Source organism: Clytia hemisphaerica, unplaced genomic scaffold (genome assembly GCF_902728285.1).
Source record: "Clytia hemisphaerica strain Z4C2 unplaced genomic scaffold, Clytia hemisphaerica genome assembly, whole genome shotgun sequence".
Taxonomy (NCBI): domain Eukaryota; kingdom Metazoa; phylum Cnidaria; class Hydrozoa; order Leptothecata; family Clytiidae; genus Clytia; species Clytia hemisphaerica.
This window is the reverse complement of record NW_027103968.1, coordinates 2,131,618-2,150,193: the sequence shown is the minus strand read 5'-3', so window position 1 is coordinate 2,150,193 and position 18,576 is coordinate 2,131,618. Positions and strand designations below refer to the sequence as shown.

The 18,576-nt window shown below is 33.7% G+C and overlaps 2 long non-coding RNA genes across 2 annotated transcripts; both read right to left on the bottom strand.

Annotated features, from left to right (window-relative positions):
* Window positions 1–12,267: 12,267 nt before the first annotated feature.
* Window positions 12,268–12,897, bottom strand: LOC136810535 (uncharacterized). Its single transcript, XR_010847128.1, has 3 exons — window positions 12,884–12,897; window positions 12,605–12,682; window positions 12,268–12,332 (listed from the first exon to the last, which is right to left on the bottom strand). It is a non-coding gene; the product is annotated as an uncharacterized lncRNA (long non-coding RNA).
* A 4,137-nt stretch (window positions 12,898–17,034) lies between these two features.
* Window positions 17,035–17,539, bottom strand: LOC136810381 (uncharacterized). The gene is made up of 3 exons (XR_010847101.1): window positions 17,498–17,539; window positions 17,248–17,325; window positions 17,035–17,061 (listed from the first exon to the last, which is right to left on the bottom strand). It is a non-coding gene; the product is annotated as an uncharacterized lncRNA (long non-coding RNA).
* Between the last annotated feature and the right edge of the window lie 1,037 nt (window positions 17,540–18,576).

The window sequence follows — 18,576 nt, the reverse complement described above, 5'->3', positions numbered from 1 at the left end:
GGCAATTAATGATTAATCGGCCCTGCGAGCTCGGGACTTTCGTACTTTGCTGTAATCAGTCATACGATTACTTTAGAAAGCGGCTTGATGGAACAGCAAGGGGCAGCTATAATAAACCTAAACTTTATTGGATTTTTATGGTAATTTTTTATTTTCCTCTGGTACTTGAATGCAGAAATTTCATCCAAAGCTTTAATATCCCTCTCTATAATGTCCGTCACTGGCTCAAAGATTTTCTCATAAGTGGCGCAACCCTCAACCCCATCTAATCCGAGTTCTTTAACTAAAATTTGAGCATAAAATCTCTTACAAACAAAGGTATATTACTTGCACCTTCATCAATAGGGTGACAAACCGTTTCTGTTTCTGAAGTTCAAGAAGAGCTTCGCGACCACCATTTGAATTTAACACAGGAATGCAAGGTTTAGCTTTATTGTTGCTTTTCAAACTTTCAATTTTCTTCTTCACTAGAGCAACTAGAAAACTAGAAACTAGAGCAATCCATCCTTTAAGATGCACAATATTTTTCTTGTGTTTGTTACACCAATCCTTTGTACAATTCCTAATTGCTGTTAACAGTTTTTCTTCTACAACATTCCAGTTTATAAATTTCTTCTCCCTGTATTTTGGACCTTTCGTAAAAAGTTTTTTAAGTTTATTGGCCCTAACTATTCTCAAATCACCAGAAATGATATGACCATGATAGTCATCTTTGAATTCAGAGTCACCACAGTCACATGGGAGGGAGGAAGGATCAGCAAGAAAAGTTTCAATGTCTAAGTTTGACACAAATTGATTGAAATTGAAGATTTTCGACCCAATAGCTGGCTCTAAGGAATAAACAATGGTTGGTGGAGAAAAGGTATTGATGATAGAAGGGATTGTCTCTAAAACAGATCTTTCATGTAAGATGGATGGCAAGTTGACTAATTCTATTCCCTTGTTGCAAAAATCTACATGTGAAACATTTTTAAGTGGAGGAGGTGAATAAACACGGCAATCTATAATGTCTAAGGTGATAGAGTACCACTGAGAAAATGGAAAATTAAGAGGACTAGATAAAAGTATATCATTTATTTTGTCGGCTAGCTTCCTTAATTCTGATGTCTTCATATTGGTCAAAGACATTCGAATAAGATTAGATGCTTTCTTGATCTCAGTATTCAAAACATTATTAAGTTCCTCTAGAAAGGTCTTGTGATCGAACTTTCCTGTGCCCACCCTAGAAAAACGTCTGTGCGTACGGTTGAAATTACGCTTTAATGTAAAAAAATTTTTCCAATAAGGCTACTGTTTTGATCTTTCATGTAGTCATCTCCTAATTTATCATTTATACCATAGGGATAAACCGTGCGCAAAGTCCTTATCCAGAAATCTTCTCTCTTTTTCCTAATTGTTGTGAGTTTAGGGTCTAATGCCTTATGTTCAGTTCTTCCAGACCCTTCAAGCTTTTCTATGATTTGAACTGAATAATTCCGAGCCCTTACAAATACCGTTGTTGAAATGTCCACTTAAATATTTACAAGTTCCATGTTTTTCAGGATTTTTAATGCTTTGACGGTGACCGTTAAACCAAGCTTTTAATGTTTGTGCTGTTTCTCCAACGTATTGGAGACCGCAAGTAGAACAAGTGAGTAAGTAAACAATATTAGCAGAGTTACAATTTAAAGATGTAGTACCTGATGGAAAAATGCAATCATAGGATCTTTTAGTACCTGAGCTCTGAAAAGTTAAAGACAAGGAAAGGGGTGATTTCAAAAGACATTTTTTATTTCTACATTCTGTAATCTTCACTAAAGAACGGTTTATAGGTGGCAAAGAAGAACTGTCATTCGAAACAATATCACTATCTCTCTGTCGAACACACTCTGTACTTTCAGATTTCTCTAGAGAATTAATTTTATCATCACACTGGGATAAATATGTAAATTTCCGTATGGTATAAATTACTAAAACTTAATGGAAATTTGTAGTTTCAGTGCCGTTCTTGAAGTAGAAAATAGGAAGGAAATTCGAAATTTCCACATTATTTTCCTGCTTGAAATACTAACCGGAAAGTTACACCTAGTTTCCGATAATTTCCAGTGTAAATATTAGCTTCAGACTCCAAATTTCCGAGATAGTACACCGTGATGATTCTACGGAAATCCTGGTGGTTTTGGGAATTCCCAATTTCCAGCTCGCTTCTCAGGTGGATACTTTAATTTCTAGATGAGAATTTATGTGGAAACTGCTAGTTTTTGTGTATCCAGTTTCTCCCTTCGGAAACTTCATTTTTTTCAATTAAGAAATTTGTCCGAAAAAGCCTTTTGTGCGAAAATGTACCCAAGGAAGGTGGAAGTAATTTAAAACTAGTGGAATATTGAGAAAAAATGTAAGTCAGATTAATTTATCATTATGGTGAAAGGTTCTTTCAAACGTAAAGGTAAATATTATTTACAATGGTGCTAAAAAATTTTCTCAAATTGAAATCACGTTATATATGATGTAATAAAATGAATGTACAGTAAAATGACATAAAAATATCCTGTGAAAAGCCATCATGCGCTATATGGAAATAAAATTTCAATAAACATAGTGTACACGCTTTTTTTTATAAGAACAATTTTATAAGAACACGAGGCTGAAATTTGGCCAAAACCTAAGAACAAAGTAAGAACAAGCTGAGCCTCAGATTTCAGAAATTACTAAAAAGGTACTGCTCAACGGTCGTAAGGGGCTCATTTTCGGTTTTTTCAAAACTGCATGTACTTCCACCTCATAAACATACCTATATTTGGGCTTTTTTGGAGAAGCTTAATTTAGCCGTCATGAATGTGTCCTGTCAGATGTCCCATAATGCACCAAACTCGAAAAAAATGGGAAAATCCCTGAAAAATCCGCCATTTTGATGACGTCTTTGACAGAAAAACTTGAATAAGTTCAGGTAGAAAAAAGATTTCGAGCTGAAATTTCGACCATAGACGTATATAAATAAAACAAATTAGAAAATTGGAAGACAAAATCGAAAAAATGCTTACGTCAGCAAAAATGGCTGAAAAACCATTTTTGCGAAAAAACGCTGACGTCATCAAAAAATCAAAACAATTTCGATTTAAAATGCTTTTAATTTTTAATTTGAATCTCTGGTAAAAATTTGAGCTCGAAATCTTTTTTCTACCTGAACTTATTCAAGTTTTTCTGTCAATGACGTCATCAAAATGGCGGATTTTTCAAGGATTTTCCAAAATTTTTCGAGTTTGGTGCATTATGGGACATCTGACAGGACACATTCATGACGGTTAAATTAAGCTTCTTCAAAAAAGTCCAAAAATAGGTATGTTTATGAGGTGGAAGTACATGCAGTTTTGAGAAAACCGAAAATGAGCCCCTTACGACCGTTGAGTGATTTTAAGGGATTTTAACAGATTTTAAGCCATTTTAAGTTTATAAATAAAGAAACTAAGCGTAATTAAGAACATCATAAAAACATTTCAGCCTAAAAAATTCGGAAAATTAAGAACAGCCCAGCCTGAGCCAAAATTTACTGGTTCTTATAAAAAAAAGCGTGTACTATGAGTGAGTCGCAAACGTTGTGAAAAACCTTTTTTTTAATTGAACAAATTTCAGAGATTGTCATGGTATTTCTAAGAAAGTTTTACTTTGACACTTTTTTGAGTCCCGAAGAAAGAAAATTACGCGTATTTAAATTTAAAAGCGATTTAAAAACTCAACCAAACTCAAAAGCTCTCTCAAAAATCTTGAAAACATTACTTACAGGTAGCTACTTTTATTATACAATGGTTTGAAAGAAATGTAATGTTACAATAAATATACTGGGTGACTCACTTTTGACGTTTGGTGGCCCACTGAGACCGAGCAAAGCCTTGTTTTTGAACTCAAAACCACTTTTATTAGAAAGAAGAAGATAGTCTAACTTTAAATTTTGATGTTTAATTCTTTAAGTTTGCTCAAGTGGTTGTCAAGATATGAGCTTTTGAAGTCAAAATTCACTTGTGAAAAACACGTAAAAAGGGCATCAAATTTATGCTTTGATGATTGGTTGAAAAAATGCAAAAGTTACGACAGCTCAGCGTTTTTGAAACAGCGATTCAGACCTCGGAAAAATATAATGTCAATCTGGTTTTACGACCAAAGTTTTTTTGAGCCACCTGCTACAATTATAAGTATATAATAAATAATAACTACCCGAATTTCACGGGAGAGTCTGATGAAACTCTTTCAGGGCAGGTTTATCCCTTTTCGCCATTGATTCTTCGTGACGACGATCAAGTTTCTGTATGAGTTCTGTCAACTCAAGGGGACGATCTTTCGGGGTTTTCCTTTTAAACGAGTTGTTTGCGCCATCCTCTTCATCCGTCATGTCATTCGGGTTTACACCGGCCCACAATTCCTCCTCAAGACCATCCTTGATATATTTTGTACGTGCATTATAAAGCTAAAATAGAAGTTAAAAGGAACTGAAAGCTTTTCTTTTCCGTCCTCTGAGTTATATCAACCAATGATTGTTTGATCTTGTACACACTAAAACAAGTGTGAGCTTAGTTTAGAGTTTTGATTACCCATGAAGTAATTTTTTGTGAGGCTAGCTTAAGCATTTAAGGTTGCAAAGCTTACCCGTTGTTTTCTAGAACGATATTTCTTCTTAAGCTTGTCTTCTCTGTATTTCCCTGGATCATTCAGCTCCGCATCGTGTTCGCGTTTAATTGATGTAAAATGTGTCTTCAAACCCGCTGTAAGAAAAGTCCAATCAGTATATTCATTCACATTTATAATTAGGAGCCTAAATTTACCACCTAAATTGTTATCACTTCGTTTTTCTAATTACAATAATAAACCAATATATATTATGATCGACGGTTGTAGTCATCCTTAGCCAAGCTTGGCAAAGTTTTCATTGACTCTGCTTATTTCAGTAAGAGATGAGGTCAAGATACAGATTAAAAGTAGTCCCGTGTGTTACCTAAAATCACATCTTCGGGTTGTTTTCCCTTCAACTGGGCATGAATGTCCGCAAGGATTTGGGCCGTTATTTTCCCATTAACCTTTGAATTCCATCTAACAGAAACAAAAGAAAAAATACTTTGTTAATCAAAAGATGATACAACGTCAAAATAACTACCAAAATGACTGTTCGTTTCACTCGAATAGATACTTTAAATTGTAAGACTTGAATTGTTACAAAGTTTACCAAACTGTTATAAATTGGACCTAAAATGCAAACAAATCAAAGAATTATACAACTTACTGTTGAGTAAATCCCATTTTTTCTCCTCTGGGCACAAACCATAAGTCCGCACGATCCTTTTCTAAACAAGAAAATAATGTCTATGAGCTATTAAAATTTCAAAATTTCTAGCATAAAACTTTCCAAAAGTTAATTTTAACTCACCCCTGTGTCACCAATCCCAAGATAGCCCTACTTTAAAGGGATTAGGTCTCAAAATCATAGTGGGCAGAGGGGTATCAAGCCCCCCTTAAAAATGACACCCCTCTTTTAGCTCAACCCCCTCTTAAAAATGAAAATTCCTCAACCCCCCTCTTTTTCCCAGGTTTAAGTTCAACCCCCCTCTGTTTCGATCTTTTGTGAAATAAGTGGTGGAAAACAAAAGCAGCTGTCTTGCAAAGGTTGAAAAAGCAACATACTCCATCAAGAGTTGTAGAAAGAAGAGTTTTTGCTTCATTCAAATGAATGGAAATATAATAATTGTTGAGAAATTTAAAAATGAATGGAAAACACTCTTTTGCAAATTGCCAAATCTTCCAAGCCCCCTCTTTTTGTCCAAGCCACCCCTTTTATTTGAAATTTTCACAAGCCCCCCTTCTTTTAAATTCAGTAAAATCTCAAAAAAACCTCAAAACCAAATTAGCAACTTTTTTCTTCTGCAATAAAAAATAACAGAAGGCCTTGCAAATCTGAGAAATGCCTTTATTGTCAATTTAAGAATGAAAAATGTTTTTAGCCCATTTTAAGCTTTTGGTTCATAAGCAACCTTACAAGCAACTCCAGGCCTGACCCTAAAACAGAGGACCAAAACTACAAATGTGGGTTTTTTTTTTGCTCCTTCAAGTGACGATGATAAATGAAAAAGTTAGTGACAAAACTAAATTTAAACAATTGGAAAGTCTTTAATAATATTAATTCAGAGTAATGAATCAAAGTCCTGCAAAGTCTTACCTGAAAAAATTTTGGAACAGTCACTTTTGTTGACTTTTTAATCGTTTCCAGGTGCTGGCTCAATTTGTTTTCGATGGATTGAAGTTTTGTTTCGAGGGCTTCAATCTTTTCCCCTTGGCTTTTAACTAGTTCACCAACATTCCTGATAGATTGGGATATTGTGTCTCCCATGTTCGTGATTTTCCTAAAAATTAATGAAACAGTTATAATGTTATTCAAAGATAAAATGTAATTATCAATAGGACTGCAGTACAAATTAAAGAAATTCATCTGAATTCCAGTTAAAAAAATCATTGCATTATTTTTTGTTAATAGATAATCAATGATACCTATAATAATTTAGGGTATTATAATTAAGGTTAATATACTCATAGTGCGGAAAGGGGTCTGATCCCCTTCTTGTTAAATGATCCCCCTTCTTGGCATGCCCCCCCCAACCTTTAAAAATGCCTATCCCCCAAGGGATTCGGGCTAAATTTTCGAAAATATATAGTGAATAGTGCGATCCGATAATCCCCTTCTCGCTGCTACCCCTTTGTAAAAATCAATTCCCTTGTTTTCTCTCTCTATTTGTTTATGGTAAAAAGTGAAGGGAAACAGTAAATAAAAATAAAGTCTGGCAAATATAATACCACTTTTTAGTGAAAGTGAAGTAACAGTGCTGGAAAATAATCTACAAAATATGTAAGCCCCCCCTTCTTAAACAAGCCCCCCTTCTTGAACAATCCCCCCTCCTTGATATCCCCCTTTTTAATGAAAATTTCTGACCCCCCCCCCTTCTTCACTTTTTTGGAAGGTTTCATCCTCCCCTTAAGAAAGGGGGGGGTCCGAACTATGATACTTTTTTCTTTGTTACTGTTGTTTCTCTTCTTTTAAATGTTAATGACATTTTTCAAATGACGTTAAAAAATAAGTCATTAAAACAATTTAAATAGACTGCCATAACAAAAACACACATGAAAAACAACAAAATGACAAAGATTTCTCTCTTTTGATATCCAAAAATATATAAAATTGTAAACTTTTCCTAAACCGTGCAATTAGAGACTCAAATCCATGAAATTAGGAATTGATCACACTGTTTTTGTAACAGCTAAGCCTTAGATAAATAGCTTAGGAAAAAATTCATCCTACTATTGAAGGTAAAATACCAAAGTAATAAAAATGTGCAATATCATTTCATTTTCATCAACACAGTCAATGCTGTTTTAAAGGGGATTCGAAAATCTGCCTCATTTACTTTCATACTTCTTCCTAGTTCTACAACTTGGTCACAAGGCACAAAAGCAGATAAATGTTTAAGCATGTGTCCAAGAGAAAATATATCGGTTTGAACGCTTTGTTTTGATCCTGGTATGTTTCTCAGTTCATATGCAATGTGACGATGATATGTATTGTATTTTTTGCAGTGTCACTTCCTGGTTGAATATTGTATGTTTTTGGATTGGAAAAGTGTGTAGCTTCCTACAACAGCCTCACTTAAAACATCATCTTTAGACGATGTTTCATCTGACATTGTTTTGCAAGCGACCACAATATTGAGCCTTTTTAATCTAAAAGCTTTCACATTTCCAAATTGACCATTGCCTATTGTACCATTTTCAATTTCAATAACATCTTCTTCGTGAAAGATGGGTATCCCTGATAGTAAATCTTAAGTCTTTTTGCGTCTATCAGGTCTCCCACTCTTGATTTAGCTAATTTTTTTATGAATTTATGACAGTTTTTAATGCTTTTTTAGGACATTTTATGACATTTTTGGGTGTAAAATTCATGACAATTTATGACATTTCAACAAAAGTTAGGACATTATTATGAGAAAAATTCTTGCACTCTTTCAAACTCCCTATCAATACAAGTCCAGTAAAAGCGGAATAGAAATTATGTAAATCAAGGCCCTCTTGCAATGTCACATTGTGACACTGTTATCATTGTGCTTTTATTACCCACTGTCACAGTACCCCAAAAAACAGCTAGTACTAAGTTGAAGAGTGTCGAACTAGTAAAAATTGTTCAAGTATCATAAAAATATAAACTATAATGAAAAAATCACAACAGTGTAAACAAAGGTAAATGTTGAAAAACAAGATCATAAAAAAGATCTTCTTGTATAAGTATCATATACGCTTATATAAGGTGGTAGGCCTGAAGGTTTAAAGATAAAGAGAATGTAAAAATAATGATTTTCGCAGAAAATGAAGTCTTGAATCAAACCATCTGAAGGAAAATCTCTCTGAATATAAGGATGTTTGTGATGTGTTCACCTTTACCTAACAAACCTTCTGTATTAACAAAATAGAAACAAAATTGTACAGTAGAAACTTCTGTGTACTCAAAGTTTTCACATATTTCTGATGTCAAGACACGAATATAATAACTCATACAGTCATAATGATATAGTGTCTTCCAATTTTCTAGTGTAATGGTTAAAAATATTCAAACAAAACAAAGCAACAGTTTTCCTAGATATTTCTATCGATCGTATAACAATATGATAGTGCCGAAAAGAAAAACATAACACTACTTTCAGCTACTTTTGTAAAAACATAAGTATAACAAAAATAAGCATTGGCATAAAAGACGCCATAAATGATGAAATAAATGTATGTATCTCAAAAAGTGAGCTTTGATGAGGAAATGAACAAAAATAAGAAGTTTAATATCAACGATGTCGATGGTATACAAATGAAAGCATACAATTCACAATTCTTTCATTCTCTTTTCAATTACCTGTTTTTGATCAACAAGTTCTTTTTTTCGTTTGAGACCAGTGTCAATTTTAGATTGACATGTTTGTAATTGTCTTTTAGTTACTGATCTTTTTAACAGCAAATTTCCAAGATTCCATTTTCTAACTGTTGAAGAGAAGCTGAGAGTTGATATTTTTCTTCGTTTTTTTGGGCTTTTTCTTGCTTCATGCGCTCCTCCTCTGCAGCTTTTTGGTTAAGCTCTGCAGATCTTCCTTGTTCAGCCTCCTTCAACTCTTTTTTGTGTTTCAGATCAGCTTCATAGCGACTATGAGAGAGCTTGACCGATTCAAGTAGATGTTTCGTTATTGGAATTTCAAAACGAGAACCATAAGTTAGAATAGTATCTTTGGTGAAGCGTATAGATTCTAGAGTATCAGTCTGGATTGATGTACCGTGCAATTGAAGAATACGCTTGTTAATAGAGAAACCATTCTCAGGAGCACCGTTTCCATGAGGAATCGATGCTATGTTCTTAAATAGCTGGCAAAGATTGGGATATTTATAAGACCCATCCTTCAAAAACTTTTTCTCCATTGAAATGATGAAGGAATCAACATCGAGATTTGTTCTTGGCACTTCACTGCTTTCATCATTGGAGATACCTGCAACATCAAATGCATATTCCCAGTAAGAGAATTGCTTTCTACCAGCCATATTTGGAGTTGACACATAAAAACCTTCCGGTATAATTTCCATTTGATACTCTCTCCACTCGGTTTTGATTACATCAACCACTTCACTTTCTGATGAGCATCCTGGGAATACGTCCTTTACAACACTTTCCAATGGTTTGGTAAGCTTTTCAGCCAAACTTGAAATTGCACCTACAGATCCTTTTTCTTGACGCCTTCTTGGATCTAGGTATTAACATTGCTCCAATACTGTTGAGTCCAATGGTAGTTTTGATAAAAGATGCAGAGTGGCTACCTGTGAGATCAAGAAAAGGAATTCTAAATAAAACAGACTGGTGTAGTGTAGTGTAGTAACTGCAAAGGGTGGTGGTATAAAATTGTTAGCTTTAAAAAGGCAGTTACTACTGATGATGTCGTGTACTACTTAAATCGTAGAAATTTTAGCGAGACTTAATTTTAGCGTATATTAGGAGTCAGGAAAATCTTGATTTTTTTTAGGATTTATCTTAGCGAATCACGATTTCAAAAAATTTCGCGTGGATAAATTTTAGCGAATACTCGTATTACATTATTGACTGAACTCGTTTTCTAGCATTTCTTTGCACTGAAACCCTTCCTATTGATAAAAATGTATCAAGCCAATATAAACAGAAATTTCGGCGTGTTTTAGCGAGATTTATTTTAGCGAAAATAGGGAAAACTCGCTAAAACGCTAAAATTAGTCTCGCTAAAGTTTCTACGATTAAAGTAACTGCATGAGGGGGGGGGGTCTGCGTATGGTTAATTTCTTTAATCAACCTAATAAATTAATTTTGGTGGGAACCCAATTTCGCCAAAATAAGTTCCCTTAAAGTATTTTTGAGCCTCAAATATGTTTTTTGATGCTTAAGCTTGTGAAAATCCAACACCCCAATTTTATTGTTTCTTATTAAGTTGATATCATTGATTTAAGTCTGAAAATCACTCTATAAATACTCGAAAACTAACAAACTTACTGTAATTGAGGTTTTCCGAGGCAGATTTAATCTTTTAACATTTTGGAAACTGTGGCTCACCATACACGTTTTTATAAGAAGAAACTATATGAGAACATAAGGCTTCGATGTCCGAAATGTTGGGAACAAGTTAAGAACATCCAAAGGCTCCAAAAATTTTGGATGTTCTAATTCCTATAGGCAATGCTTGAGTTTTAGCAAGAATTGAGCCTGGATCTTTGAGGTTTTTTTGTTTGTTTCTTTCTTTATATTGTAATTTTGAAAAAAAAGTAAAGACAAATAAAATACACAAAACTAATGAAAAAAACAACGATGTACATATATTCATAAAAAAAGTGTTCTTGATCATTTCTTTTTCTTCGTGACATTCTTTTTATATTTTGCAATAGTTTTCTTTGCAGCAAGTTTTGTTGAAGAACTTTTTATGGGAGTTGTTTGAGTTTCTAGCTTTAACCTTCTTTTAGCTTTCAATGCCTTTCGCATTGCTGGTGCAGCTTTTTCTGCAACTTCCTCTCCCTTTTTAAACAATTCATTTCTGCGTAATTCTAACCAGTGTTTTATAAAGGAATTGACTCTCAAATTTGCCCATTTCCAGAAGATAGCTTCCAGGATTTGGTTTGCCATCTCTCTATATCTCAATCCAATTGTTAATGCATTCCATTTTTCTTTCAACATGACATTCTTGTCAAATCTATCGATTACCACTTTCCTCAAGTCACTACCACAATACCTTATTAAGGTGTTCTTATTCAAAATAACCCTAGCGAAATTTTCCATTAGCTTTACAAAAGTCATCGGTGATTTTCATGAGCCCACCTCGATTGATCTGGTCCACCCAATGACAAGTAAAGTCATTCAGTGAAATTTGGTCGCCAAGATCTTCGTCATTTTTAGAAGAAAGCTGTTCAAGTAGGGTAACGACTGTTTTAGTTTGAGAAGAGGTTTCCCCCTCAATTTTCTTTTCAGAGAAAATATGAGGAATCCAGCAACATACCTTATTGGTATATATTTTTGCGTGTTACAAATTTTCGCGAATCGCGAAATTTTTTCGAAAAAACGTGTTTCGCGTGTATTAAATTTCGCGATTGCCGACTTCTGGAAAATTTTCGCGTGTATTAAATTTCGCGATTCACTAAACTAGGTATTTTCAGAAAGTGGGAATATAAAGCAAGAAAAAGACTGATTTTGCTTGAAACACAACGTTTTTGATGTAAAAATACTAACAAAATACTAAGAAAAAATTTTTCGCGTGTATTTAATTTCGCGATTTTGTAATTTTGAAAAATTTAAACAGTATTAAATTTCGCGAAAATTGACCAAAAAACTCGCGAAATTAAGTACCCTCGAAAATTTGTAACACGCGAAAATATATACCAATAAGGTATCTGAGAGTAGATTCTTAGTCTCGAGTAATTGAAATTCTGCTTATATCCAATGTTTGCTTGTTTGGCTTAATACAAAGTGCTAAAGTCTTTTGAAGAAAGTGTTTTAAAAAATACTGGTATATTTGAAACATTGTTGACGGTTGTATTTGTGGGAAAGACTTTTCGATTAATTGAGAGGTAATCAGCTTTCATCTGTTTATGAAACTTGACATACAGGTACATTTTGTTACAGAAATAATCAGAAATGTTTTTGAGTTCATTTTTATCTATGGAAAGCATCGATTCCGCTAGCTTTGATACGGTTTTCCCTGGTTCGCGACCTTGAAGGTCTTTATCATTCTTTATGGACTTTAACGACTCTTCGACAAGGCGTATTCCTTCTGCTTCATATGCTGAAAGGAAAATTGGAAAATTATAAACAATATCAGGCTTTAATATTTGCTGAAGTGTCAACTAAATACTAAATGTTGAAACCTATACAATTGATAAAATTGAATAAAAAAACATTTACAGTAATAGCAACAACACCGTGAACTGGCCATACTTTATCGGATTTTAGCCATGCTTTATCCAGCTATATTGTTTTAACTCAATTTATAATCAAACATTGAATTTGCTGGAATTTGTAAGAAAGATAAAGACTATATTTGAAAAGAAAACGTACCCTCTTTGTCTTTGATGACACTGTATTTTGCATTTTCATCTACAACACTTTCATCTGCCTCCCATTGTTTTGTAACACCTGAATCAAATGAAATATATAGATCGTATAACAAGTTTTGAGAAGAAAAACCAAATTTGAAGGCTAGAAGCAAGTTATAAAATTTGAATGGCCTGAGAAACCTGAGCTAAATTATGTATATAATGTATATTAGGCAGTTGTGCGTGCTTGTTTAGTAAAAAGCAAATTCAAATTAATTTAAAAAAACAAGATTCTACGTACATATTGCTTGGTGTGCACGCTTATAAATCTTGGAACAGACTCGACAGATTAAAGTCCTTTCTACTGTTGTTGTTGTTGTTGCTTTTAGCTGTGTTGTTGTTTTTTCTTTTGGCTGTGTTGCTTTTTTTGTTGTTGCTGTACTGGCGGTGGTGGTGGCGCAATTTCTTTTTCCGTGAACGGACGGAAGTATCTTCGACGGTCAGAAGTATCATCTTTTGACGGTCGGAAGTATCATCGACGGTCGGAAGTATCTAAAACTTATGTTTCCGAGAATTTGACGGTCGGTGAAGGTATAATATTCGTTAGCCGGCAAAATAGATTGACTTTTTGTATGCAAAATGGCGGTTTGCTAAAACAAAAGAGACTTCCACTGGAGGCAGTTTGTAGACAGATACAGTAATTATTCATTTCTGAAGATGATGCAAGCTTAACAGCTTTTGCCTGGGAATGGGGGTATAAATTCAAGAGAATATAGTTCTTGCTATATTCAAGAGAATATAGTTCTTTAAGGAGAACTTCCATGTTGTTCAGTCGTTTGACGTTTGATTTATCTATACTCCTCCCAGCTCTTTTTCTGTCTCTTTTTTCTCCAGGCTGTAAACCAAAAACATAAAAAAATAGTTCACAGCCTGAATATCTAGGCTAACCTACTAACAATAAATACTATTTTGATGCAAGATCATAAAATAAAGTTCATTTCATTTCACTGCACATTTTTATTTCAGACAAATCAATATACAAACAAATCAATATAACAAACAAAAGCAGATCATAACCAAATGGAGAAGGTATCAATAAAGCTTGATGTTGATGTTAGTAATGCACGATCATATAATCTGGATCAAAACGAACAGCGAAAAATAAAGAACAACATCAAGGCGCAAGGAGGTTCACGGTCATTGAGAGACCAAAACCTCACTGAATCAAATGACATTGAAATTGCTGAAGCAATTTCCAAAATCAATTTCTAAATTTTTATTTACCTTAAAGGAAGAAATTTTGGCGGGAATTTAATTTGGCAGATGGCCAAAAAAGTTTTTTCAGAGGGAATTTAATTTGGCGGATGGACGAAAAAACTAAATTTGGCGGGAATTTAATTTGGCGGTCGCTTAAAAATTTAACCTTAAGATGGCGTCAAAACAGCGAAAAAATAGCAAAAACACCTTAAAAGAGATCATATTTTCAAAATGTTTAATTTGGCGGGAACTTAATTTGGCGGATTTCAGTCAAATCCGCCAAATCCGCCAAATTTTCTTTCCTCCAAGATTTCTTCCTTTAATAAAAGAAGTTTATTAGAATTGTTTTATAGCGTACCGGGAATGCCTCCGACTTTTATTATTGTATAAGTTAAGATAATATATTTAATATACATTGCTGATTTATACGTGACAAGAAATCCTAAGAAAAAAGTGATGCACTTGAAGAAATCAGAAACATTGTTGCTGGTCCTAGTGACACAGAGGAATTATTTCAATGTGTTCAAGAATTGATCCCCTTGGAACATGATAGATACTATTAGTTACACGGTCTTCTCGAGGTGGGATACGAGATATACAGGGTCAGTAAAAACCGTATTGGTGGCGAGGCTTGCCGAGTCCCAATACGGTTTTTACTGATCCCTGTATATCCCGTATCCCACCTTGAGACGATCGTGCAACGAATTTATCCCGTTGAAGTTCCTTTGTATGTTTTCCAAAAGCACGGAAAACTTTCAGAACTCTCCAAGTAGATACTTACAAAGAGTAAACCGAGTAAACTGTAAAAGTGGAATCAGTGAAAGTGACATTTTATTGCATTGCAATTGAAAGTCTTGCTCATTACATATAAACTCAAGAAAAATAAAAATCTTTTTACAAATAAAGATTTTCGCAAACTTCCTCAATCACTACAATTCATTCTGTCTTTTCAAAACAAAACATTCGAATTTTGAGCAAAACATTCGAAAGCGCATTCGTCAATATGCAATGTCTTCTTTTTTTTCTCAATCGAATGCGAGGAAGACAGATACGGTATATATCCCACCTCCACGTGACGCCTCTTGACCAATGAAATTGCTAGAATCTAACTGATGTGGGATAAAAAATAAAATCTGTAAATGGAAAAGTCACCTGTTTTAAAGCACACATTCAGTGTGACAGAAGTTGAAAAGTTTGTTGGATCGTACATGGAAAGATCAAATGAAACACTTCGTAAATTAACACCTAAAAGACCTGGGGCAAAAAGCATTTACGAGGTTATTTATTATTATCGTTGTCACTTCAATACTTATCATCAGCCGACAATGAACCATGCACAAGTGATAAAAGCCAAACCAAATAAAAGATTCGAAAACACAAACTGTCCTTTCAGTCTTGCAATCAAATTAAGGAAAGACAAAGACAATGAGCAACCTTGTGATATTGAAATTGAGCACCAGCACAACCATAGCAATGATTCACTTCAGTCACTAACCTTTAAAGATATTCCACCTGATGTTTGTGCTAAAATAAAGGAAATGTTTGACAGAGGTTTGACTCCAGGTTTAGCATATCGTGAGATGCTACATAATGTAAAACAATACTCTAAAAATGACATACAACTTCACATCAACCTTGCTGATCGATCCAAAATGCCCAGGAGAAGGGATTTCAATAATATTTACACGCAATTTCACCAAGAATAATTTGGCTCTGAAAATTTGGAAACAATGTTTAATTGCTTTGAAGGTAAGCAAATAGGACTTAGCATAAAATATAATTTTTGATTGGTTATCTCCCATACCATTCTGTGTATTTCTCTCAAAAATAAAAATTTATGTTAATGCTGTCAACCAAAACTGCAAAAACATTTTTTCAAATAAATTTTTCAAACATTTTAATCCTAGAAAAAAAACCTCTTAAACCATACTTTATTCAAAAAAGCAAAAAAAAATTAGGGACCCTTATTTAGATTTTACTTCTTTCAGGGATGATAGAAGACAACAATTTACAAATTCTTTTGTTAGAACAGAATCTGTTTGTATAATATATTCAACATATCTTTAGTTAGTTCAATATGTTAAATAATGAAAACTATGCAAATGCTCAACAAAATTCTTTCATATTTGATAAATACTCCTAGAATCAATCTACATAAAGGAGATCTTCTACTGCGCCTAAAATCCATTCACTGATAAATACAGTATATACTGACACATTATTCAGTATTCATTATTCAATATTCAATCAGTGGATTGATTTTTTATGTCTGGTAAGATTTCCTTTTGTTGTGAATTTTTTTCCACAGAAGCATTCATATGATTTAGCTCCATGGGAGAGCAGGTGCCTATCCAGACTTTGCTTCATGCCAAATCTTTTGGAGCACTCAGCACACTCAAAGGTTTTTGTATGTGTTTTTAAATGTTTTTTCATCAAAATTCCATTTTTGAACTTTTTGTGACATTCAGGGCATTCTACCTCGTAACAAAACTGCTCGTGGTATCGTTTCTCCTTTTCTCTTGAAAAAATATTCTTGCAGCGTTCACATTCGAGTCTGCTGACATCGCAATCTCTGTTCTCCCTTTCTAATTGTGCGCTCCTATTCCGGTCCTAAAACTAAAAAGAAAGATGACTGAATGAAAAATCCTTACGTTCCCTTGGTTTTTGATGGGTAAATTATCAAAAATTATCAAAAATGATTCAGCTGAGTCTTTGTATTACTGTGTAGAAGCGTTAAAGGGACTTCGAGTTACTAGTATTACTTCAAGTATTTTAAGTCTTTTCTCTTACCTTTTTCCTATTATCGTCAAGTGGTCTCCACTTGCCTGCTGCAATTTTTGCCATCTCTTTTATAGATGGTGCCTTTTGTTTATCCTTTTTCGCATTTTCACCAATAAAATTCTGAGAAAAAGAATTAAAATTAGTTAAATAAATGAATGTTTTCCTTCATTTTTTAGCAGACTGGACTGAAAGTATGTGTATGATATTACAAATAAAAAAATTTATTTTTGAGAACGATCAATTACAGTTTCATTAGTTATGGCAGAAAAAGCCACTCTGTATTTCAGGTGTTAGAATCGTTTTGTCTTCTTATGATATATGATGACAATTTCCAGAGAAAATTAGGAAATATAGTGGTATATCGATATATAATGAGCTTTTTACTTACACAAATCTTTTGATGAAACATTGTGAATCCGTTGTACTTGGCACTGTTCTTTCCTGCGGAATAAAAAAAAGGTGAAATTAGACATTGTTATGTAGGATAAAACTTCACCTGTGTTCATGATAGTGGTTTTGAAATTCATCTTTGATCCCTTTGAGTCGTCTCATGGTCGTCTCGATGGATAGATATTTATCAATAATAAAGTAATACCATAGTTATAACAGACCTACTTTTCTGTTTACCTTTTCTTTCAGATGGTCCTGCTTCTTCGTTATTTTCTCCATCCTCTATTAATATTTCGATGGTTGATAGAGGTTCTCCTGTAAAAAAAATATATAAAACGTGTTGAGAATATATTTATTTATATAGCTATATGATGGTTCAGGTTCATGGTAATTGATTGATCAAAAGAAGATTATTTCTATAAAGCTAAAGTTTGTCTTTTAATCAAAAGAGACAGAGTGAGAAAAAAATTCTTCTTAAATAACTTACCTGAAACTGTATCGTTACTATCAGACATTTTTACAAAGTGAAAGTATTCTTCCTTTGCCTGCCTTCTGTTTTGTGTTCTGCTGCAAGCGCATACAGCTTATCTACCATTATTGAAACAAAAAACCTTGAAAACCGCTGAAACAGCAAAGACTTGGGAAAAAGATAAAGAAAGATACTTCCGACCGTCAAAATTCTCGGAAACATAAGTTTTAGATACTTCCGACCGTCGATGATACTTCCGCCCGTCAAAAGATGATACTTCTGACCGTCGAAGATACTTCCGTCCGTTCATGGAAAAAAATTTGCGGTGGTGGCAGTGGTAGTGGTGGAATATGTTGTTTGTGGTATGGTTGAATCACTTGATTTAGGCTTTCGATTTCTTTGAGAATACTTCTTTCTGGGTATCTTTCTTGAATTATTAATCTTATTATCAAAACTGTCCTCCTTCACATGTTCAATACCCTCTTCGTCCACAGATACTATAGTGGGAATTTTAAAGTCTATCTTTTTATCTTCTTCGTGAGCACCATGTTCATAAAGTTTATTTTCATCCACAATAACATTCGAATCAAAATCATCTAATGGTAGGTAGGATATTGCCTATAATTGGTATATCTATACTGGTATATCAAAATCAATTTCTTCAAAACCCAAATACTCTGTTTCTAGTTCAATCTCATCCGCCATCTTTCTTTCTAACAACGCTTCTATTTTGTCCGTGCCAAGCAGGTAATTTTCATCTGTTTTTTTCCAAAAATCTCAAATTCAAGAAAGAGGAAATAACGCGCGCTGATTGGTTCACTCATAATAGAGTACAAATACAATATTCTCAAATTGGTTGATCCTCCTGAATGAGTTCAATAAAAATTTCAAACACAGAAGCGACTTCATTTTATTTTCATAAAATCAAAATTTATTCAAGACGTTTCGGTGTCATCCGACCACCATCATGTTTTAAAAAATGTACAAACGAGGATAATTGGTAAGATCAAATAAAACAATACGCTATAAAATCTGCTATAAAATCAATTAATAAATAAATAAATTAGCAATAAAATGACTCTCAAGTGAATACGTGT